Source organism: Cibotium barometz, chromosome 32, assembly GCF_041138505.1.
Source record: "Cibotium barometz isolate CiBa-2024 chromosome 32, ASM4113850v1, whole genome shotgun sequence".
NCBI lineage: Eukaryota > Viridiplantae > Streptophyta > Polypodiopsida > Cyatheales > Cibotiaceae > Cibotium > Cibotium barometz.
Genome location: NC_141077.1, coordinates 46,220,424 through 46,246,595, shown reverse-complemented (window position 1 = coordinate 46,246,595; position 26,172 = coordinate 46,220,424).

Here is a 26,172-nt window from a genome sequence, read left to right as displayed (position 1 = left end):
CAGTATCCATGCACCTTCAACTCTATACTAGCCTCAGAGAAGAAACCATAATCCAATGTGGACCTCATGTAGTGTAGTGTGAACCTCGCACCATCCAGTTTCCAAGGAACCTGCATAAATTCTCTCCAACGAAACTATGTAGTTCACGTCTAGCCTGGCATTAGGAGAAATTTGTAGTCAAATTGGGCCCTTTTAGGATTTCTACACATTCTCTATCTACAAAAATGTTCTCATGGTAAAATTTTTACAAATTAACTCAGAAGTGAGTGGAGTTTGGACATTTGGAATCTACTCTTTGAAACCTTTCCAATAATATATAGCATGATGGGTAATTTTTCATATGCAAGAAGTCCCCAAATTTGGTGTGATGATGTGGCACATCACCACTCATGGTGGTGACTTTTTTGCAAATTAACTCAGTAGTAAGTGGAATTTGGACATTTGGAATCTACCTTTTGAGCCCTTTCCAATGATACATAGCATGATGGGTAATTTTTTCATATTCAAAAGTCCCCAAATTTGGTGATGATGTGGTACATGGTGATGATGTGGCACATTACGTGCCACATCATCACAAAATTTAGGAACTTCTTGAATATGAAAAATTTTCCATCATGCTATATATCATTGGAAAGGGCTTGAAGCGTAGATTTCGAATGTCCGAACTGCACTCACTTCTGAGTTGATTTGCAAAAATTTAACCACCATGAGCCCATTTTTGTAGAGAGAGAATGTGTACAAATCCTTAAAGGGTCCAATTTGAGTCCAAATTTTCCTAGTGTGATCATCATATAGATCAAGCTAGCTACTATCTTCCTGTATATAGTAGGATTATCCAAAAATGGGCTTATAGCAGCAATACCATATTTGCGCAATATGTCCAAAGCATACTGTCATTGTGATAGCCATATGCGCTCAGGTGTCCCGAGACCTCAGTGCAACTTGAGAAAGTATCATGGCTCACCAAAATCCATCATGTCAGACTTCCTCTTGGAAAGAACCTTCACATGCTCAACGTCCTCCTCATTGTCACCCCTAACAATCAAGTCATCTACATAAATAGTAATGATGACAATCCTCTTATCACTCATTCTTATATAGAGTGAATGACCTGCATCTAACATATTGCCAATAGTGACAAGATACCCTGTATTTTTTCCATGCCATGCTCTCAATGCACATGTTTTAGGCCATACAAGGTTTTACTCAGCTTGCACATATAATAAAGGTGCCTCAAATCCTTATAAACAAATGGCTCATCAAAATGCACTTCTTCTTGCAACTCACCATGCAAGAATACACTCTTTATATCCATCTAATGTAAGACCCATTACAACACAACCCACCCATATAGCAATGCTTGTTTGTGTTGCTATGGGCATCACTCTGGGCGTCACTATGGTGCGTTGCCTTGATCTTGTAAAAATTCTTGCATTTGGTAGCTCAAACAATAGTTTAAAAGTGGTTCACAAGCCTGATTTTTGAATTTTTAGCATGTTTTTTTTGTCTCAATTTTCGGGTTAACTTTTGCAATGATTGGTCAGAGGCTAAAACGATGGAAATGAGCTTGGTCTACTTAATGAAAGATTTAAAGAGCCCGAAAAGATCTTGAAGATATGCATTAGAACACGTTTACTGGTCTCACGATTTGGGAGATACATGACTGCAAAAAGGGCTAATTTTTTTTCTACCCCCTAATTTTTTCACGTGTGATTATGTAGGCTATTAATCATGCTCTAATTATGTTTCTTGGTGTGATTATGCAATCACATGATAATGCAATCAACAACCATGATTTTTTGATGTGATTTTACAGTCACATGAACGTGATTTTTAGGCGTGATAAAAAATGTTCGATCATGATCGGAGTTTTTCGGCCGTGATGTTGCAGGTGTGATTTTGTTTCCTGAGGTTTTTTAGTGTTTTTTGGGATCCAATTTGTGTAGAGGGGGTGGATTTAATATTCAAATTAGGAACTGTAAGAGTTTTTTCCCAAAAAGGCAAGTGGGAGGAGGCAAAAGTCAGCACTTTATGACACCCTCAGCCAACTCACCAGGCATCAAGTTCACATTAAATGCACATTATCCACTAATGAGTTGTGTGAAAAAAGTTATTAAAAGTTAATCTAAAATTAACTCATTCATTAAATTTCTCTTTTTGGATTGATTATAGGCTCTAATTAACCACTAATTATTAGTTAGTTTACATAACTAAGCAAATTATTCGATTAAAGAGAGCTAGAATGCTTAATTTTATGAGTTTGTTGATTTGGTGCATTAAAACATTAACATGCACTCTTAATCTCCTTTAGAAGCTCACATTAACCTAGTAACCACTGAAATTCTCTATTTTTGGGGGGTTTTTTCACTCTTTCTCTTCACTAATTGCTTTCCTAATGCAAAAAACAGTCCAACTAGTGAAATTAAGAGGCTTTTTATGGTTTTTTGTTGAGATTTTCTTTGATGATTAAGGTAACTAAAATAGGTGCTAGCACTCTAATCTACTCAAATATAACAAAAAACTCATCGAAAGTGCAAAAATTAGCATTTGAAGTCTACGTTAAAAATACAATACTAGCACTCTAATCTACTCAAAAACAAAAAAAAAACTCATTCAAAGTGTAAAAATTAGCATCTAACTGCGGAGACACAAAAGCATCTAACCTGCGGAGACACAAAAGCATAAGGGCCAAAGCATGCCATATAGAGTGGTTGATGGGTCATCACCATAGCTATGTATCATCATCCTCGTCATCATCTTTATTGTCTTCTCTGATATCATCACTCTACATGTCAAGAAAATAATAAAATATCAATAGCTATCATTTGGCAAGAAAATATCTATGCCAATGATATGAATTATAATGTGATAAAAAAAGCAATGTATCTATACCTCATCATGTAACATGCATTCATTAAGCTCCACACCATTCTCACGGAGCCATTACGACACAAATTAGATTTATTATGAATAAACGCACGTGCATACTCGTCCTTTATTGGTGAATTACCAACCAACAACCTCTTTCTACATATAGATGAAAGTAAATGAAGACAATTTTTAACTTAATATACTAAAAACATATTAGACTTAAAAACATAAAAAAAAATAAACTAAAATTTTTACTAACAATGCATGCTATGAATGCTGACTTTCCTCCTCACCCGAAGTGGGAAACACCCCACTTTTGCATCCTTATTCGGCTTGCTTTCGAGTGTTGTTCACTTGGAGATATTCTCTTTTGTTTTTGTTTTTCAAGCCGGGGTCAGAAGCGAGCATGCTTGTTGGAGATATTCTCTCATGAACCATCTTAAGGGCATGCCTCCACTCTCGGGCAAAACATCCATCCGGCTTGCTCTTTTGTTCTCATGCACACCTACTCACATGTTTCTCCTATTAGATAGGGAGAACCTCATTCTATTCTACATTGTGAACCTTTTTAAGATTTTATCAAAACTAGCTCACTTGACATATCATTGGAAAGCTCTTGAAGAAGAAGTTCTAAATCCGTATTCTCTGATAACTTTGGTTTTAGTATGTTAAATATACACCAAAAAGTATATTAAAAAGAAAATTCCCAAAGTAATGAGATTTTTTCAAAACTTCCTAATCTAGTCTAATGAGGAGGGAACCGTGCATAAAAAAAGAGCATAGATTAAAATCAACTCACATACAAAAAATGTCACAATTTTTTAATGGCTATTAAGAGAGAAAGTACCGATTGTGTGAAATCTCTCATCATGCCCATAACATGAGGTTATGGTTTGCCATAGCACAGTCACTTATGGATCATCCACTATGGAGTCCAGTACTCAAGATTGACGAGGATCCTGAGAACTGTCCCTATCATCTCCTCGAGTCATCTAGTAGGGATATAGATGAGTTAGGCATATGGGCTAGGAAATAAATGCATATGGGCTATGAATATACTCATATTGGAAGTGGGATTATGCAAAGCCCATGAGCCATAAGCAATGGTTATATGCATTAGATGTACACGCACAAATCTAACTATGATAACCAGATTCTTGCAAAGTCATGTACAATTCAAGCCATTAATTTCTATACATGATTTTGCTTGATCCTATACCCACATCATAATGTAATTACTCATGTTTGTACGTGTATTTTTCAATGGACACTTAAGTCCATTGAAGGGGGATTATTACTTAAGGCTATAGACACTTAAGTCCATGCAAGGGGGATTATTACTTAAGGCTATGCATTGCCTTATGGCTATGCTAATGGTCTATGTAAAGGGCTTATGGATATTAGGCTATGCATACTATGCTATATGGCTATGCAAGAGTCTTAAGGCATTGTGTTAGGGCTATGCTTATGGGCTATTGGGATATGCATACAAGGCTAATGAATACAATCTTTATGCATGCATATGAACCTATGGCAAGGCTATGGACTATTGGGAATTTGGGATATACTTATGGGCTATAAGGCTTTCCATACAAGGATAATGGATACAAGGCTTATGCATGCATATGGGCCTATGGCAAGGCTATGGGCTGTTTGGATTTTTCGGCTCTGCTTATGGACTATTGGTCTATGCATACAAGGCTATATGGCTATGTATACAATGCTATGGGCCATGCTCATTCTTATGGGCTATGCTTATGGCTGATGGGGCTTATGAGTACAAGGCTATATGACTATTCTTTTGGCTATGCATGGCTATATGGCTTTACTCTTCTAAGCTTATGGCTCATGGGCTTATGAATACATGGCTATATGGCTATGCATGGCTATATGAATACATGGCTATATGGCTATGCATGGCTATATGGCTATGCATGGCCATACGGCTATGCTTGTCGGCTCTTGGGCTATGCATAGAAGAATTTGGTTATGCTTATGATCTATATGGGATATGAAAATAAGGCTATGGGCTTTGGGATATGCGTATAAGACTAAGCTTTATGGACTATACAATGCTTACAAGGCTATATGGTTATTGTGGGGGGCTATGGGCTATGTAAAGAAGCTATACTTATGGGATATGCTTAGAGGCTATCCTTATAGGATATGCTTATGACTATGCTAAGCGGCTATGCCATTGGGCTATGCTTATGGCTATTCAAAGAGGCTATGGTTATGGGCTATACAAAGACGCTATCCTTATTGGGCTATGCTTATGGCTATTCAAAGAGGCTATGGTTATGGGCTATACAAAGAGGCTATGATTAGAGGCTATGCTTACATTGGCTATACAAAGAGGATATGCTTATGGGATATATAAGGCTATGTAAGGCAATGCAAGGCTATGGGCTATGCATACAACTTGAATGCTTATGTAAGGCTGCACAACTATGTAAGGCTATGAACACAAGGCTTTATGGCTATGGGCTATGTAGACAAGGCTATATGGCTTATGCTAGGCTATTTAAAGAGTGCTTATGCTAGGTTTTAATGGATGAGGTTAATGCTAGGTTTTAAGGTCTATTATGTATGCTAGGAAAGAAAATAGGGCTAGTGTGCATGGCAATGAGGGCACTAGGTCTTAAGGGCTAGTATGTATGCAATGAGGGCTAGTGTGTATGCAATGAGGGCTAGTGTGCCTGCTAGGTCTATTATGTATGCTAGGCAAGAAAATAGGGCTAGTGTGCATGGCAATGAGGGCACTAGGTCTTAAGGGCTAGTATGTATGCAATGAGGGCTAGTGTGCCTGCTAGGTCTTAAGGGCTAGTATGTATGCAATGAGGTCTAGTGTGTATGGTAGGTCTTAAGGGCTTATGCTAGGATTCTATGCAAGAGAGCTTATGCTAGGTCTTAAGGGCTTATGCTAGTGTCTATGCTTATGCTCGGTCTTAAGGGCTTATGCTAGGCTTCTATATGCAAGAGGTATTATTCTACGCTATGTATGAGGGCTTATGATAGTATGCAAAGAGGTCTTATGCTAGTGCGTATTCTTATGCTAGGCTACGTATAAGAGCTTATTCTAGGATATGCAATGAGGGCTTATGCTAGTATGCAAAGAGGGCTTATGCTTCTACTACATAGGAGGGCTTATTATGCTTCTACATAGGAGGGCTTATGCTAGTGCATACAAAGCTATGTGTCTATGCATACAAGGCTATGTGGCTATGCATATGGCTATGTGGCTAATGTCTTATATGCATATGGCTATATGACTATGCTCATGGGCTATATGGCTTATGCATATGGCCATATGGCTAATGTGATCCCTTAATAAATAAGACATAAGCCTTATGGAAAGGCTTGAGGCTTATGTCTATGTGTCTATGCATATGGCTGGGTCTATGCATATGGCTAATGTCCCTTAACACATAAGACATAAGACACATAGCCATATGGCTATGTGTCTATGCATATGGCTATGGGATATGCCTATATGGCTAATTTTTGCTAACACATATTACATAAGAGATAAGCCTTATGTATTATGTATTATGCATATGGCTATATGGCTAATTTCCGTTAACACATAATACATAAGACATAAGCCTTATGCAAAGGCGTAAGGCTTATGTGTTAATGCCTATGCATTCAAAGATTATGGTCTTATGGCATGCATAATAGCCACATGGATTATGGCTTATGTGTTAAGGGCTTATGGTCTTATGGCATTCATCATAGCCATATGCATATGCACATGTGACCATAAGCTTTACATGCATAGCTCTTAACACATAAGCCCTAATCTATATGGCAAGGCTTATGGATTATGTGTTAAGGCCTATGCATGCAAGGCTTATGGCCTTATGGCTATACATATGCAAGGCATATGGCCTTGTGACATGAAAAGACACACGCACACAAACACATGCACTATGTTATGCATATAAGATTATCCAATGCCTAACCATCTTGCCACCTTGTGGCACACACACACACACACACACACACACACACACACACACACACCCACCCACACACACACACACACACACTATGTTATGCATACAAGACTATCCAATGTCTAACCATCTTGCCACATTATGGGAAACTTTACATGTGAGACAACACATGGGCCACATGCCTTGATGCATAGATAATAAACAAAAAAAGTAGAAAGAAAATAGATTAAGAGATTACCTTATGGTGGCTAAATGTGAAGGGGTTTTTCTCTATGTTAGTATACAATGGGTTTTGGCTCAAGGAGAAGGAAAAAAGATTGCTACTCCACCACTCCACCCTCTAATGGCTACATATAATAAAAACATTAGTAAGAATATTTAAAAATTATGAATTAAAACCACTTTAAAAAAATGCTAATACTAAGATCTATAAATAAAAAGCCTATTTACAACTTAACAAACAACCTTATTAAAGGAGGAAAGCAATCAACCTACCAAACAAAGAGAGAAATCAACCTATCAACAAAGGTTAGTGCCTAAAAATTCACTATTTAATCTACACCCAACCATTAAATCTACACACACACACATACACACACTTTTGCTTAGTGATGTATTATATGACATAAATGTACAAAGTGATCTATTTTATGACATAAATGTGCTTCCGTGTAAGTACATGATGAGAAATCAACCTATCAACAAAGGTTAGTGCCTAAAAATTCACTATTTAGTCTACACCCACCATTAAATCTACACACACTTTTGCTTAGTGATGTATTATATGACATAAATGTACAAAGTGATCTATTTTATGACATAAATGTGCTTCCGTGTAAGTACAGGATGAGAATTAAGGGGAGAAGAGGAGGATGATAATGCATAATATGCCATGTCCTTCTATGGCACATCTGACTAGCACTACATGAATGCAAGGAAACAAGTGGCACACACGAAGGAGGAGCATCCTACAGTAACCATCAACGAGGTCCCATATTCTCTCTTACCTCATGATGAAGATGAAGAAGAAGATTTCATGCATGAGATGGTGGGACAACGTCTTTTGAAGGGAGGTTTATGGGGGCCACAAATTTGGTCCACATACAAAAGAGGAGGATGTGTTGAGGGAAGAGGAAACCACCCCATTGTATGATGGTTTCTCCTACTCAAAGCTTGGAGCCACCTTGGAGTTGCTCAACTTGCAAGTGACATATGATGGAGTGATGTTAGTGTCAATAGACTCCTTAATATCCTCAAGGCTATGCTTCGACAAGGACACCACTTACCCAACACAAGGAGTGATGCTCACAAGGTACTATCTAAGCTTGGTCTAGATTACAAGAGGATAGATGCATGTTCAAATGATTATATCTCATATAGAGGCATTTATGAACACTCCACACAATTTCCTAAATGTGGAGAGCCACAGTATAGAGAAGTGATTTGCAAGGTGAAAAAGTGCCTCATAAGGTGTCAAGGCACTTTCTTATTATCCCTAGAATTCAACACATGTTTAGATGTTCATCCATACAGGAGATGATGACATGGCATGCAACAAATTGCTCAAGTGATGGAAAGATGAGGATCTCGATGGCATTACAACATGTGGAGGCAAAGTGGTCCGAGTTTAAAGATGAGCCTCATCACTTATGTCTTGCCTTAGCTATGGATGGTGGTAACCCCTTTGGCATCAAATCCACATGGTGGTCTACATGGAAATTTATTTTTGTCAACTACAATCTCTCCCCTTGGTTGGAAATAAAGAAGGGGTATCTCTTACTTGCTCTTCTAGTACATTGGGAAAGGATAAGGTCAAGAACATGGATGTGTACCTTGCACCACTCAAAGATGAACTCGAGGATCTTTGGAGGGGGATTGAAGTCTATGATGTGTCTTATCCTCTACACCAACAAGACACTATGGTGTGGACAATGCATGACTTTCTTGGATATTATGAGTGCTCAAGTACATTTCTTCCTTTTCTTATTCTTTTCATTCAAAATGTTTTTATTTGTACTTAAATATAATAAGACTTTTAAAGGGTAGCAACAAAAACAATCATTCTATATTATTTTTATATATAGGGCTCAGTACTAGTGTGGGTACCATGCATGTCCTACTTGTGGGCCCTCAATTCTTGTAATCTGAGTGAGGGACGGTCATCAAGCATAAAGAAGGTCATATATGAAAAGCATCACCGCTTCTTTCCCCCCACTCAGCCATGGTATATTTCATGTGATGAGAGCACAACAATGGAATGAGCATTGGAAGAAAGAAGAGAATCCACCACTCCGAGGGATGAGTTGTCACTCAATCTTGTTTCGTCTACCATATTGGTGTGAGTTGAAGATAAACCATCTACTATATCCAATGCATATTTTTATGAATGTTTCAAAAAACATTTGGGATCATTTGAACTTCTCAAATCTTGATAGCAAAGAGGCCAGAGATGACTTAAAGGCAATCAATCTCCTTCTTCGTGTGCATGGCCATGTGAGGTGAGAGTGGCAGGATTATCATTCCAAGTGCACCATGGAGACTTAAAAAGAAAGAGGAAGAGTGTGATAATCTCTTTGCACACACCACAAGAGTTATGCATTCATTGAAGCGTGTATTAACAAAGGCAAAGAAGAAAGGGGTGGAGAAATTGTATGGTCTCAAGTCTCATGATTGGCGTAAGATGATGTAAGTAAGAAATCTCACTTTTCCTCATATACATATTTATATATATATCCATGCTTGTATATGTACATGCTCATCCTCTTATTGTATGTATAGTTCATCCTACTAGTTTCTAATTTTGGATGTCGTAATAAGAATGTGAGATTTGCTATCTACAAGATGGGAGAAGTTGCGAGGCATGAACTTAACTTTAACTCATGTTATTTTGCATATATTTACGAGCTATCTACAAGCTGGGAGATGTAATTGGCCCTCATATTGTTATATTTTGGTGAATGTATTTGGTTGCATATATTTATATCATTAAAGGGGATTTACCCCTCATTCATAGCAACTGCTTGTCTCACAATGCAATACAGGCCATATGCTTGATTAAAGAGAGCTTCCCTCAAACAATGATTACTTCACAAATGCATGTTGTGGTTCACTTAGTTGATGAAGTATAAAGTTTTGTTGTGGCTAATAGTAGATGGATGTACTTTCTTGAAAGGTTTATGAAAATCTTAAAGGGGTCTGTAAGACAAAGAGCAAGGCTGGAGGGAAGCATGGGGGGGGCAAAGGGATGGTTGATGCACAAGTCTCTTGTATATATCACATGCCACTTCTCTCAAGTGGACCCTACCATGCCAAGATTATGGACCAATGAAGAGAAATTGTTTTCTCATATCCTATAAGGAAAGGGAAGGCCTCAAAGGATGGAAAAATTATTGAGGAAAAATATCAACACATTTTGCATTAGGACTCTACAGTTCTATAATGGTGGAGAATGGGATCCAACGATACTACAAAGAAGGTAGAAAGAGGCAAGAAAAGAGGAGAGGAAAGATTTAAAGAGAGAAAACCAAAGGGTGCCCCACCCTGATCACCTAGAGGGATTACCAAATTAAAACATCAACCTTGAATGGCTACATGAGGCACTTAAATATGCTTCAAGCAATGGAGGAGAGGTGACAAAAGATGAGTGGCAGTATGCATGAGGATGTGACTATCAAGTAAGTAAACTCACCCTTGATTAGTAGACTTGATATAATCTTTAATGAAATTGTTATTTTGATTTGAAGTGCATATAATGTCTATGTATATGTGGAAGCATCCTAATTGCAACTCATGTTTTTGCTATAATAGTATAAGGTGTACAATGTAACGTGGTCAAAGGGGAGACATTTTCGCACTGAGCATGTGGATTGTAAAAGAAATACATTTGATTGTGATGTCATGGTGAAAACATTTGAGCAAGATACTAGAGAAAGTAGACATGACATAAACATCATACCCGACTAATCAGATTATTGTGGAACCATTTAAAACATCATACCTGACCAATTAGATTATTGTGGAACCATTCAAAACATCATACCCGACCAATTAGATTATTGTGGAACCATTCAAGACATCATACAGGTGGGGTAATCTAGATATTTTACTATCTATATCTTTGATTTGAAGTAGTCCAAAGTGATATGTAGTTGTGCTTATGCAATTGTGAAAACCCATCCAAATGGTTTCTTTGTTGCAATTGACTCCACAAATCTTTGGAGAGATGAGAAAGATACTGTTGTGCTCCCTCAACATTGTGCGCAAGTATATACCAATCTTTAAATAATGAACTTACTCATGATAGATTAAAATGGGCACTTACTTGTTCTTTTGTGATTTTGTAGGTTATTTTTTAACCGGATCGTATTGATCCAACATGAATAAGTGGACGATAATGTATTGGATGAGGAAGATCATGAAAACCATGACAATAGCGAGGGTGTAGATAAAATAGAGTAAGTTGAAGACCAAGAAAACATGGAGGAAGGTGTACATCAAAGAGACGAAGATGAAATAGGGCTCGATAATGGTGATGATGTAGATGTATATCGTGAGATTGATGATGGATTGGATTTTTTTATTGATCTCTTGCATGAGCTAGAAATTAATCATGATACTCAAGTAGATTTTCTACAAGATGGGATTGATGAAACATATTAGATACATCTGGCATCATTCAGTGCATGTATTGGCCTCCTTATTTTTGGAATTTGGCATCATTCAATAATTGTATTGGCCTCCTTATTTTTGGAATTTTTAAACTATTTATATAATAAGATGTGGTTGTAAGCTTTGTGTGTGTTGGTTAGAGAGAGAGAGAGAGAGAGAGAGAGAGAGGTTGAAGGTAGAGGATATGTGTGCTAGTCTTATAATTCTTACACTCTTGGGAATTTCTTGATATATTGACCATGAATAGGCTATAAAAAGAAAAAATGAAGGTCTAAACCCAAATCCTAGTATATCTAGCTCTCTTACCAATAAAAAAACTAGTTCGCTAGTATCTAGTGATTGTACCTACGATCGTTATTTAGGAAAAAATGCTAGTAGGTCTCTATTCCCTTGTAGTGTTCTAATTCTTAATGTAATACAAATGATGTATTCATATATGGATGTTAAATGAGCCATTTAAATGAATCTAGACACAACACAAACAACAAATTATCAAAAAATTAGCTAACAATTCTTTTTAAAATAAAAAAGAGAGAAAAAGCAACCAAAATGACCAAAAAACTCCACCAAACTAACTCGTTTTATGGGCATCCACTACTATAGAGTGTGGGCCATAGGTTATTCGTAGATTTAGAAAAGCTAAAGGATTTCTCCTCGATAGCGGTGTAAAAAATATTGTTGCCCACTTCCGACCTCTGCTAGAAACACATTCACAAGACATTACCTTAGCAAGCTATAACCATCATGGGAATCTTTCCAATGGCTGAGCAACCCGATAAAACCATTTCAAGAGATGCACATAACTGTTTTTGTTATTATCCATGAGCATTTTCACACCAAGGCTATGTGTTAGACTATGGGTTCTTGAGCATTTTCACATTGTCGCATTGGACTATGGGTAGTCATCTCTTCTCTCACCTCATACCACTCACACACACTCACTAGCATGCATTAGGGAAGAGTACTAGAGAGAGAGGATTAGCAAGAGCAATTAAGCAATAGGAGAGTATGTTGCATTATGAGAGAAAACGATCATATACAAGGCCATAACTATTCACACACTTAAACTAGGGCTGGCTAGGCGCCCAAGGCTCATAAGTGGCCTATTTCTTATACAATGCTTAATCTCATAGTATATGCATGAAGTACATTCACTATTGAGATATGGAGCTCAACTAGTGATGTGGACATTGATGATCCACATGGGTGATTGTTGAGAATCATGGATGAAGCTCTCCTAATGACAAGACATCTATCTAATAATTAACTAATCCTACACTAATGAAAACACTAATCTAAGGTGGATAGAAATGGAAAAAAATGCATAATGAGTATGTTCTAATTAAGATGCACTCAAGTACAATTAGACACCAAGATAAATTAGCTTGTATACATAAAGATTCTTGAGATAAGTGCAAGTGATATAATATCATTTCTTGAAATGGCCCCCTTTTATATGATGAGGTACACCCTTGGGCTTGTACATCAATGTGGGATAAATCCCTTTGCTCATATGGCTTTATGTGCTAGGCTTTGTACTTTCTTAGCTACTCAATCTCACTCCCTACCTCTTCCTTGTGCTCTTTGGCACCACATTTCTCAACACCCCCCAATATTGGTGCCATATCTCTGGGCTACTCAAGGTGGTTGGATGTCGGTTTACAACATATTTTTACTCCCCCTCATTTCTAACTTGGCTGGGTAATGCAGAGGTTCTTTGGCTTGGTTACTCTCTAGCTTAGAGGTTATTTTAGAGATAGTAGGATTAATTTTTCACTCCCCCAGGGTGCTACTTTGGCTACCCATTTGTGGTCAAGTAATTTACATTTGCACATCACTCATTGGGTGGCTTTTACAACATATGATTTTGGTTAGGGTAGTGGTTGTTAGTGTTGGCTATATATAGAATGTCTCTATATATAGCCAACAGTTAGTTCCTTTGTCGCTTTGTTGAATGCTTCCTGGCTTGTGGTCTTTGATAGGACCAGATGAACTTTTTCTTTTATGTTTTGCATAAATATGCTCACATACTAATGTGGTTGTAGTGTTTTTACATGGGTTGTATGCTTCTTTTTCACATGCACATGCATTAGCATGCTCATTTGGCCACTTACAATATATTTGAGATTTTTGATGATGGGATGGTCAATGTTCTTGGCTTGCATTGATTTTGTGAAGTTTATGAAATTTTATTTTTGCTCGGTGAGTTTGGTGTTGATCTTGCCGATGATTGCCATGATGAACATGTACAAAAGCTTTGTTTGTTGACGATGGCTTCAATGGTGCCCATGTGAATAGACTATTAAGGAGGGCTCCCTTACACCTTACACCAAAGATAAAAATAGACCTTATCTCTTTAAAATTTTATGTGACAGTAGGCATGATGCTGCCCTTTTTTGTAATTATTATTTTAATTCCTTCTTGCAGCTTGTTGGTAATGGTGACTGAATATCACTTTCTCTAAGAGAAGTTGCGATGTATATGACCTTGCCATGGGCTTGAGAGACTCCCACTTCCTTTTTGCGGCGATCTTCTACACTATCTTGGCCTACCCCAGTGGTGATGTTCTATAAGTCCACGAAGGTGCTGTTTTGCAAGCTAACAGTGGTCGTCGCATTTTTCTCTTTCTCATGCTGCTGTTTTGTAGCTACTCTAGATAATGATTTGCCGTGCGAATTTCTGCTCTGATACCATGTTGAGAATTATGGATAAATCTTTTCTAATTACAAGGCATCTATCTAATCATTAACTAATCCTACACTAATGAAAACGCTAATCTAAGGTGGATAGAAATGGAGAAAACTCATAATGAGTAAATGCTAATTAAGATGCACTCAAGTAAAATTAGACACCAAGATGAATTAGCTTGGATACATAAAAGAGACTTGAGATAAGTGTAAGTGATAGAATATCATTGCTTGAAATGGCCTCCTTTTATATGAGGAGGTACACCCTTGGGCTTATACATCAATGTGGGATAAATCCCTTTGCTCATGTGGCTTCATGCTAGGCTTTGTACTTTCTTGGCTACTAATAAAGTTAGATCCAAAGATAGAGAAATGCTTATTTATTGGTTATGCTTTGGAGTATAAAGGTTATAGATTTTATAATCTTATCACTCATCAGATGCGAGTAAGCGGAGATATTGTCTTTGACAAGATGAGTAGCTAGTATGCACCAGCAGGTGAAGGCAATAGAAGATGCAGATGTAAGAAGTGCTCATGTTGCACCACATGTAGGGAAGTAATCACACGTGCTTAGTGGACTTGGATATTCCTCTAGTAGTGGATCCAATGTTAGTCCATGGTCAGGTAGGTCAAGGATAGATGTAGGTACACATGTATCATGCAAAAGGAAGGAAACAGTAGATCAACCTTTTGTGTGCCTGATCCATCAACATGTCACTCATATGTGGATGGTGACTCTAACGATGTTGGGAGTTTTCTGGTGACCCACTGAGGAACCAAGGCAGGCACTAGGAGTGGTGTTAAGCTGATGATGATGAGCCCTAAATGTGTATATTTTTTTGTTTGTGTGTATCAGTGTGTTGAGCCTTGTGTGCCCAATGTATGAATAAGCTCTTGTATATATGCAATCAGTATCTGCATGAGTGTTTGAAGGTTGTAATCATTTTATTTTTTACATGTTGTAGATATATAGCATGGCTGCTTGCAAGCCATGTGTGTGTACTAGTGCTCTTGTGCCTATGTTAGTGGGAACCTAAGCTAGTGTGATGAAGAGGTGTGTGCCTTATGTAAGTACCTACTGTGAACCTACACTAGTGTAGGTGACTCGTGCCTAAGAGGTGGTAACCTATGTTAGCTAAGAAAAGTACATTGGACCCGAGGACAAGTGGCCAACATGTGAACAAAGGCACTATGTAATTCAAAGGCTTGTTGCCACGTGGGGCAGATCGATGGTGTGGGATTGCCGCCAACCTGATTAGTAGATGATGGCGCGGTCAAACCCGATCTAGAAGGTGATGGTGGACTTCTAAATAGCAGCTTACGACAACCAGCCGTGAGATGGATGAGTATGGGTCACCGCCACCAAATTAAGCATGGTGTATGGAGCATTGACTAAGCCACAAATAGCAGACTGACTTAGGGCGTGCGTGATGGGCTATGGAACAACCGATTGCAGTGGGGGGTAGCCGATGGCCTATATATACAAGTGTCCGTGACTGCCTGGGACAAGATACCAAGATGATGCTATTATGAACAGCTAAGGATATTATTCTGAGAAAAAGATGGAGAAGGAGCGGCTACCAACGTCCCAGAGTCGACCAGTCAACAGCGAAGAAAGGATTTTTTTTTTGCATGGAGAGATGTTGTGAAAAGCCGCCTCTGTGAGATCGATCTGCTGATTGAAAAAAACAAAGGTATCTCGGCCATAATGGGTGTAAGATCGGAGGTGTTGGAGATAATGTGATACTATTTTTTTGATCTTGAAACAGAGGCTTGAATACCACAAGTGTTGTGTTTTGGTAACTTGGTTGCACTACCTTGTCTCTAATCTTCACAAAACTCTTTTCCAAAATGATATACTACATGATTGCATTGATGAGGCCGTATGTTGTGGCAAGCTTATACATGTCTCTCCAAATTGAAAAAGTGTTTAGGACTCCCCACTTTTGGATTGTATTCTGTAGAGTGACACAAGAGAGTACTTCCTTGCCCCCTCATTTGATCATGATTGTCTAGATTGTTGGATTTTCAAGTTTGATGTAGATGATGAGGATTAATAAAACATGCATCACTCATCATCCATGCTTGCATAGTCATTTCCCTTGCCAACTCAAGGGTGCTGCCCTCTTGCTTTTGGTAGTGCTAGTTTGCTCTGGTGTTTGGTGTATTAATGGTATGTCCAATGGTGTGAGTGAGCTATAAAGAGAAAACCTTTCGTTCTACCCAAAAATCCTCACAACTTTGAGCAGAGTCTTGATGAGGGGCTTAGCATTCCGTTTGTGTGGTTACTCTTGGTGTAAGGAGAACTAGGGCTGTTTTCAGGAAACCTGGTAGTGATCCATGTTGGCTATATATAGAATGTCTCTATATATAGCCCTAGGATCTCCTCTATATATACTCATCTATTGTGTGTATTCCACACACTTTGGGGATTCAATGTTGTGTCTCGTGTCCTTCTCTCTCATCTCTCTCATGCTATCGCCTCCATCTCCAACATGGTATCAGAGCGTGTGCAATTCATGGCGATCACGGTTCTCTTCTTCTTTCCATACGATAAGCAAGATAAGTCTCAACACGCTTCTCTTTCTCTTTCCATACAACATACATGTTTCTTTTCCATGGCACGCATCCATATTGTATGTGTGTGTATGAATACACACACATACAAGGCCACACGCAAGAGAAGGGATGGCCGTGTGTGTGTGTGTGGAGCTTATTGGATGGCAGATGAGGGAAAGGGAGAGAGAAATTGCTGCCATGAGATAGAGAGATTAGATCTGTTTTGCAAAGCAGAGAGAGCGGTGTGTATGTGTGTGTAAATACAAGCACACACAAGGCTGTGTACTACCGTGTGCAGGTATGCTACTATTTTTCCTTGGTGTTTTTCACCAGTGTGTTTGGATGGCAGATGAGCGAAAGGGAGAGAGAAATTGCTGCCATGAGATAGAGAGATTAGATCTGTTTTGCAAAGCAGAGAGAGCAGTGTGTATGTGTGTGTAAATACAAGCACACACAAGGCTGTGTACTATCGTGTGCAGTGTATGCGAGAGCAAGGCAAGGATGCATGTGTGTGAAGTGCGGGAAGGAAGGCAGGCAGGCAGTGTGTATGCAAGCAAGGCAAGGACGTGTGCGTGTGTGTGTGAAGTGTGCAGAGGCCAGTAGCAGTGCTCCAAATCTTCTTCTCTATTTCAAGCAATAGCTATGTATGGTTTTAGCTTTTCTTTTGGCAGGCGCACTTTTTGCTAATGTTTTTAGTTTTATGTGCAAAAGAAAATAATACTTCTTGGGCACCATAACCTTTGATACCATTGATCTTTGATAGCTTTTCTTTTGGCATTGTTCCCATGGATTAATAATATCTTTACCGTGCTTTCTTGATGTATTGGTTGTGTGTGGGCACAGCAGCACCTGCACCTGTCCCCATTGATGTGTGTAGACACGAGGCCCAAAGATTTTAATAAGCTTTAACCTTATGATTTTAATAAGCTTTGCAGCACCTGCACCTGTTCCCCATTGATGTGTGTAGACACGAGGCCCAAAGATTTTCATAAGCTTTAACCTTATGATTTTATTAAGCTTTAACCTTAAGTTGAGGGCCATTCCCACACAGGATTTACACTTTTGTGTTTGTTTACGAATCGTCATCAAGTTTAGATTTTCAACTAAATCAATCTGAAAATCTATGCTAACCATGGCCTTGATATTTTGCGAAGGCAGTAGGTGCCCACAAGAGCAGGAGAGTTTGGATTATGGCGAGATAAGTTCTCTATTTTATAGTTTGTTTTGCATTAACTATGAGAAATTGTATTGAAATTCATACATGAATCCACTATCAAGCGTCTCTTAGAGAGAGCATAACTACTATTTTACACAAGTTCACGCTAATTTTACCTTTCTCACCCTGCATTTGGTGTCGAGTTTGATATGGCTATCGTAACCTGCTAATTTTGACATCTTTTAATGGAAGCTATTCAGGAGTAGTTTGTGACCCTAAGGAAGATGTTGTGGAGACATAATCCTTATCTCCATCATATACACAAGTTCACGCTAATTTTACCTTTGTCACCCTGCATTTGGTGTCGAGTTTGATATGGCTATCGTAACCTGCTAATTTTGACATCTTTTAATGGAAGCTATTCAGGAGTAGTTTGTGACCCTAAGGAAGATCTTGTGGAGACATAATCCTTATCTTCATCATACAATGGTAGCATTGGTTCTACATCACAAAAACTACTATATGGGTAGGTATCCATCAAGTGCGTGGAGGATACTCAAATCTCACTTTTCAGATGAGGAGCTGATAGGTATGATTCTCATATTAAATCCTCAAGAAAAGGTGTGGAGGATACTCAAATCTCACTTCTCAGATGAGGAGCTGATAGGTATGATTCTCATATTAAATCCTCAAGAACGTGATGCTTTTAAATGCATCTTGTTTCTTTCAATGGAATGTGCATCCATTGACTTGGTTTACCTTTGTATTAATCCTTTGGTGTTGTCTCATGATACTATGGTTTCCTTCCATGATGATGGTTACACGTTTCCTCAAAATGTCCATGATGCCATGGTGATGGTTACACATTTCATCGATATTGGTTGACTATGCTCCCATGGAAAAGATCCATGATGCCATGGTGCTGTTTTATGATGATTTTTCAAGCATACATATGGATGCTTTTTCGTCAAAATGTCCATGATGCCATGGTGGTGATGGTTACACATTTTATCGATATATGTATATGTGTTCATTGCATTGATGTACATCAAAATGTCCATGATGCCATGGTGTTGTTCCGTGATGATGGTTACATGTTTCATCAATGATGGTTGACTACGTTTCCATGGATTGTATCCATGATGCCATGGTGTTGTTCCATGATGATGGTTGACTACATTTCCATGGATTGTATCCATGATGCCATGGTGTTGTTACGTGATGATGGTTACATGTTTCGTCGATGATGGTTGACTATGTTTCCATGGATTGTATCCATGATGCCATGGTGTTGTTCCATGATGATGGTTACATGTTTCATCGATGATGGTTGACTATGTTTCCATGGATCGTTGTTCCATGGTGATGGTTATATGTTTCGTTGATGTTGGTCATTCCAAGCTATATGTTTTGTTGATGTTGGTCATTCCAAGCTACATGTTTCGTTGATGTAGGTCATTCCAAGCTACATGTTTCGTTGATGTTAGTTCACTTGGCTAATCTATATTGGTTGATTGTGTTTCCATGGATTTTATCCATGATGCCATGGTGTTGTTCCGTGATGATGGTTACATGTTTCATCAATGATGGTTAACTACGTTTCCATGGATTGTTACCATGATGCCATGGTCATTGGATGCACTGTGCCTTGGCTTTGGCTCATCAGATTGACTAGGTTTATTTAAGTCTATAAATGTCTTTTGTGGTCGACAATGCAACCATGCAGGTCTAAATGGCTATAATGGTGGTCAAGTCTTGGAATTCAATCTATGGCAACTAACAAGAAATTCCGTCGAGCATATTTCCCAAGAGGTTTGATTTCTCATCCCGTCAGCTTATGAGGTTTATGTTCACGTCATGTCATCCTGACTACATGTCAGAGGTTTGATTTCTTGTCCCGTTATCTTACGAGGTTGGTTTACGTTCATGTCATGTCATCCTGACTACATGTCAGAGGTTTGATTTCTCTTCCCGTCAGAGGTTTGATTTCTCGTCCTATCGGCTTATGAGGTTTATGTTCACATCATGTCATCCTGGCTACATGCTGCCTGCGGATGTCAAAGGTTTGATTTCTCGTTCTGTCATCTTATGAGGTTTACTGTCCTGATTGTGAATGTCACACGTTTGATTTCTCGGCCTATCATCTTATGAGGTTTACTTTCAAGTACGTCATGTCAGAGGTTTGCTTTTTCGTTCCGTCAGAGGTGTCTACATCCTAATTATTGTTTCATGTCAGAGGTTCGCTTTTTCATCATGTCTGGTCATCCTACCTATAGACGTCCAGAGGTTTGATTTCTCGTCCTGTCATCTTATGAGGTTTACTTTCATATCATGTCATCCTAGAGGTTTGATCCAAGTTATAGTTGTCTCATTATCTTGACTCATAATATTGGAGGTTTGATCTTATGTCATAGATTTTTCCCATGGCAAAGATATGATTCTAGCTTTCCATGATATCCATACTAACTAGAATGAGTGTCATTTTCTATTTTAGTGTTTATTGACAGGTCAATCTTCCAAGTCAACTTCTCCAAGTAACCAGATTCTCTTACCAAATCTAGTTCATTTGCCATTGATTGGATGATCTTCCACAACTTGACATTGCCATGCATGTTCTTGCAGACTATATTCCTAAGCAACCATATAATAGATACCTTTATGTCTATTTCTTTGTGTATATCTTTTCGTGTACATCTCATATTTCTATAACAAAATTATGGTTTTCCATTTGTTATGGAGACTTCTTCCATATTACAGGGTTTATGGATCAGGATTGTATTTGGATATTGTTGAGCTTCAATATAGAGAAGAGACTACATAAATATTATTTGGCATCGTCACGAAGATAGACTCACACCCAACCTACATGAATGGATCAAGACAACATGGCCTGTTGATAGGTTAAAATATGATGGATATACAACCCATAATTATGCTTACATGGTTAAAGTAATACAAGAGTTGGTGCTCACTTATTTTGAGCAAGAACTTGGAAATAAGAAATGGGAAGATGAAAGATGCCAGAGCCTTGATGAGGAGCTTAGCATTCCCTCTGTGGTTACTCCTGGTGTAACGAGAACTAGGGCTATTTTGAGGAAGCCTGACAGTTATCCAGGTGTACGTAGGTCTACGAGGGTTAGGTACCCTATTGATAGGTTGAAATATGATGGATATACAACCCATCATTATGGTTACATGGTTAAATCAATAGAAGAGATGGAGCCCAGTTGTTTTGAGTAGGAACTTAGAAATAAGAAATGGGAAGATGCCATGAATGAAAAGATGGCATCATTGGATGCAAATATAATATGGGAGTTAGTGCCTTTGCCTAAGGAAAAGAAGGAAATTATATGTAAGTGGGTGTATAAGGTCAAGCATAATGCTGATGGTTCAGTGAGAGAGAAGGATTGGTTGCCAAGGGCTTTGTGCAGACTTATGGCATTGACTATGAGGAGACATTTAGACCGGTTGCAAGAATAACAATCATGAGAGCTATCATTGCTATGGCTGCAACAAAGGGTTGGTCTTTACATTGATGGAGGTAAACATTAGGGGAAGGTTGAGGTCTATAGGGGCCCTTTAAGATGCCATGTGATTAAAAGGTTATTAAAAAAAAGAGCCAATCATGTGATGCCATGTATACAAAAAAAAAGGGCCCTTTAAGATGCCATGTGATTAAAAGGTTATTAAAAAAAAGGGCCAATCATGTGATGCCATGTATACAAAAATGTTGGGTGATTAAAGGTGGTCAAAAGATTCTCTAGAAGATGCCTTTTGTACTTTTCATTCCCAAAAAGTGGGGGAAAAGTTTTTGAAATTTCGGACATCCATAACTTCTACATATGAGCTCAAAATTTGTCGGAGATTAGAGATCCAGAATCTACTTGCTGAGCTCTTTCCATAGATATGTCACATGATATGGTTTTGCCTACTCAAATTTAAATTACATTTTTGCGGGAAACTTTGAAATTCAAACTTCTAGCCATTTGAAGAATAAGAAGGTATCTAAAGTCAAAGAAACTTAACGTTTTAACAAAAAGTCATTAAAATCATAATATGGCAGCTTAAAGGGCCCCTATAGACCTCAACCTTCCCCTAATGTATTGTCTTCTTGCATGGTGATTTACAAGAAAAAGTAAACATGATGTAGCTACCAGGTTATGATAGTGATGCACACCCAGATTTTGTGTGCAGGTTATGCAAAGCCTTGTATGGCTTGAAGTAGGCACCCACTAAAACAGAATGAGGGTTTAGTAGTGAAAATAGTAGCGCTTTTATAACCAGATGGGTACGAAGATGTCACGCCTATTTTGCTGTTAAACACACTGCTATTTTTGCTCCCAATGGGTTCGTTACTCACCAACAAAAATAGTAGCGACATTTCGAGCAGCGAAATATCGCTGCTATTTTTGCTGTTGAGCAATGGAAGTACTGTAGAGTAAAAAAAAGTTGGGACAGACTGGAGAGTCTCTATAGGACTCCCCAGTCTGCCCTAGCTCTTTTTTTCTAATGTAGACACAGTCAAACTAACACAACTTCATGTCCATTTTAGAATCATGGACAAGTGTAATGTAAATGAAACTTGACAAATTAGAAAAAACGAACAATTGCAATTCATGGTTTTAGGAATGTCAAAATTCAATTACAATATTTGGCGGAGCTACATGATTCCAAAACCTCATATACAAAATAAAGCGTAATGAAAAACTATCGAGGTGGGGGCTACATTGACGGGTTCTACATCTCATGCATTGTAGTTATTATTGTTCCTTGCAGCTCCACTCCCTTCGCTTCTCACATTTCTATTGCTTCTTGTTTGGACATTTGCACCACTGTTCTTAGTTACATGATCCTAAAATACAATAAAACTATCACAAGTGAAAATCAGGTTTGCAAAAGCAAAGAGGTTTAGGGTTTAGGAATGTACTTACATGCCATGATTGCCAAGCATGTCCTCCAGTAATAACAATATATTCTTCGTCTTACACCCTTTCAAATAGAGCTTCCAAACTTGTAATGCAAAATCATATTCATCTTGCGTAGGGGGCGGTCCACTGCTTCAAGCTATAGACATACAAACAAATGAACATTTTAGAAAGTTGTTATTTAAGATAACCTTGTTTAATTAGAAGATAAGATACAATTTGAGACTAATATATACTTACAAATATTAGTGGGATATCAAATCCTCCTTCATGTGTAACATCACGCCGCAAGTTATTTGCCATCCATCCAAGAAAAAGAAAATACTTAAAACTCTTATGCATATGGCCTTATGCATATGGATAACGCATAAGGTACCACATCATGTACAGGTAGATAAGGCATGCATAGGCATCTACCACCATGCATTGGTAGCTACTGGCATGCATAGGTAGCTACCGACATGCCTTGGAAGCTACCGGCATGCCTAGGAAGCTACCAGCATGCATAGGTAGCTATCGACATACATAGAAAGCTACCAGCATGCGTAGGTTGCTACTAACATGCATAGGAAGCTACCGACATGCATGGAAGCTAACGACATCGGCATGCATTGGAAGCTACCGGCATGCCTAGGTTACTTTTGCATTGGAAGCTGCCGACATGCATAGGTAGCTACCAGTATGTATAGGTAGCTACTGGCATGCATTGGAAGCTATTGGTATGCATAGTCATCTACCAGCATGCATTGGTAGCTACTACTGGCATGCCTTCGAAGGTACCGGCATGCATAGGTTGCTACCGGCATGCATTGGAAGCTACTAGCATGCACAGGCATCTACCAGCATGCCTTGGTAGCTACTGACATGCATAGGAAGCTAGCTACCGGCATGCCTTGGAAGCTACCGGTATGTGTAGGTTTCTAGTGGCATGCATAGGAAGCTACCGGCATGCATTGGAAGCTATCGGCATGCATGGAGCATGGAAGAAAGAACAAATCCTAATCTTAAAACCCTATAACATGTCAAAGCATAAGAAAGATATATCTTACCTTGTGAGGCTTGTATGTGTTGAAAACCTACCAAATCAAACCAAAATAAGAAAAAAAAGTATTAGTAACAAACCCCAATCTTAAAAGCCCTAAAACTTACAAACCCTAAAAACATGAAAGAAGAAACATATAAGAAAGAGATCTCTTGTGAGGCTTGTATGTGTTGAAAACCTACAAAATTAAACCAAGTCAAGAAAAAAAAGTATTAAGAAAAATCAAGATGTCTTACCATACGAAGATTTAATGGAGAGCTCTTAATTAGGGATAAAGAAGAAGGAAAAATACTCGTAATGGTTAAGCTTCAATAATAAGGAAAAAAGAACAAAAGAAAAACTTAAAAGAGAGGAAAGAGAAAGGAAATACTCATAAGAAAGCATTCATGGAACGCTTGTTTGCATAGGAGATAAATGAAAAGAGTAGACATACCTTGCTTGACCTTGAGGAGGATAGGGTAGGAAAGGTAGAAGTTATAGATAAGGCATAAACCTGCAAAAAACTTAGAGTACAAGTTTATTGTATTCAGAGCTGGCAAAGAAGCCGGATATTTTTATAGTATAGCAGCGCTTTTTTGCTACTATACACATTGCTGGGTAGCGATATTACGCTGCTCAGCAACGATATTACGCTACTGTGCTCAGCAGTGAAATTTTGCTACAAAAAACGTTGTGGAGCAGCGAAAAATTGCTGCTCAGCATCATGAAAACCCTCGATATTTTCCTTCTGAAAACACTATTAAAAATCGATGCTGTGCTTCCAATGTGTTATAGTGACCCAGAGCATAGTCAAACAAGATCGACGAGTATTTTGTTACCATCCAATACAGATTTTTCACTTTATGTGAAAAAGATAGATAGAGGGATTATGCTATTAGTCATCTATGTGGATGACTTGATTATCACTGGTGATAGTGATGTTGATATACATGATGTCAGGAGGCTTTTGAAGAAGTTTGAGATGAAGGATTTGGGTGAGCTGCGGTATTTCTTAGGCATAGAGGTGATGAGATCACCTCGTGGCATTTTGTTATTGTAGAGGTAGTATGGCTTGGGGACGTGTTGTCCAAGTATGGTAGAACATGTTGTGTCCACAGATACAGGTGAGCTTTTGGAGGACCCCACTACATACAGACACATAGTGGGTAGCTTGATCTACATGACCATTACCAGGCCAGACCGGAAGTATGCCGTTGGACTTATGAACTAGTTTATGGAGGTCCCTAGGAAGCCACACTTGGATGCGAGTAGACAAATTCTTAAGTACACAACGTCCACAGTTGATTACGGACTTTTCTATGAGGCTGGTACAGAGATACAACTTGTGAGATCCCTGTCCCCACCGTGCAACGAATTCGGGGGTGCTAGCAGTGGAAGTAGCACTTGTTGCGTGGGGTAGGGTCCCACACTCGGGGCCTCGCCCACAGATATCTGAACTAGAGACTAATCCATCGGTTTTTCCAAAACTGAACTCGGAAAACTTCCTTTGCCCGGAAAGCACAAGCGATTCCACCAGGATAACTTTTTCCTAACGTAGTTAAAAGCCTTAACTAACTGAACTGATCTGACCAAACTCGTAAGTTGCATAGTCAGATCAAGGGACAGATTGCACTTGGATCATAGAGACCAACGCTTTTTTCCTCATCGAGAGGCATAGCCGTTGGTGTTGAGGATGTATTATTTATTAATGCCTTGTACAGAACCTTTTAGAGGGCCATGTACAACCCGGGACAAAACCTAACCAAATTCCTAATTGGATCCCATCACTACAGTGGTTGGGCGGTCGGCTAACCCATGGGACTAGGCTGGACTGATGGATCCTTAAATCGAGACTCAATTTCTGTTTAGTTCCATAGATGAGCAGCACAGACTCTGATTCATCACAACAGCATAATGATTGCACAAACATCAAGAAAAACATAATAAAACACTGCGCAAAGACATAGCAGAACTTCTCCTTCATTCATTAGCGATCAGAATCAACATTCCATCTCTCCAATCCCTAGATACAACTGCCAGGGTAATAACTACTCGGTTCAGATCCCAAAGGATACATTCACATGTAACTAACCCCCAAGCCCTTTGACTAAGGTCTAAGAATTACATAATAAAGCCTTAACACTTGGCACAGCCTGGTGGCTAAATTTTTTCCAAAAATTTGACCTGAACCCATCAATCCTTGATCAGCAAAATCTGATTTCTGTAGTAGACCTCTGATCATGTAAAGAGAGTGTCTATAACAAAATGAAATTTCCCTAAAAAGAAAAAAAATCCTAATGTTTGTCTGTTTTTCTAATATAAAAAC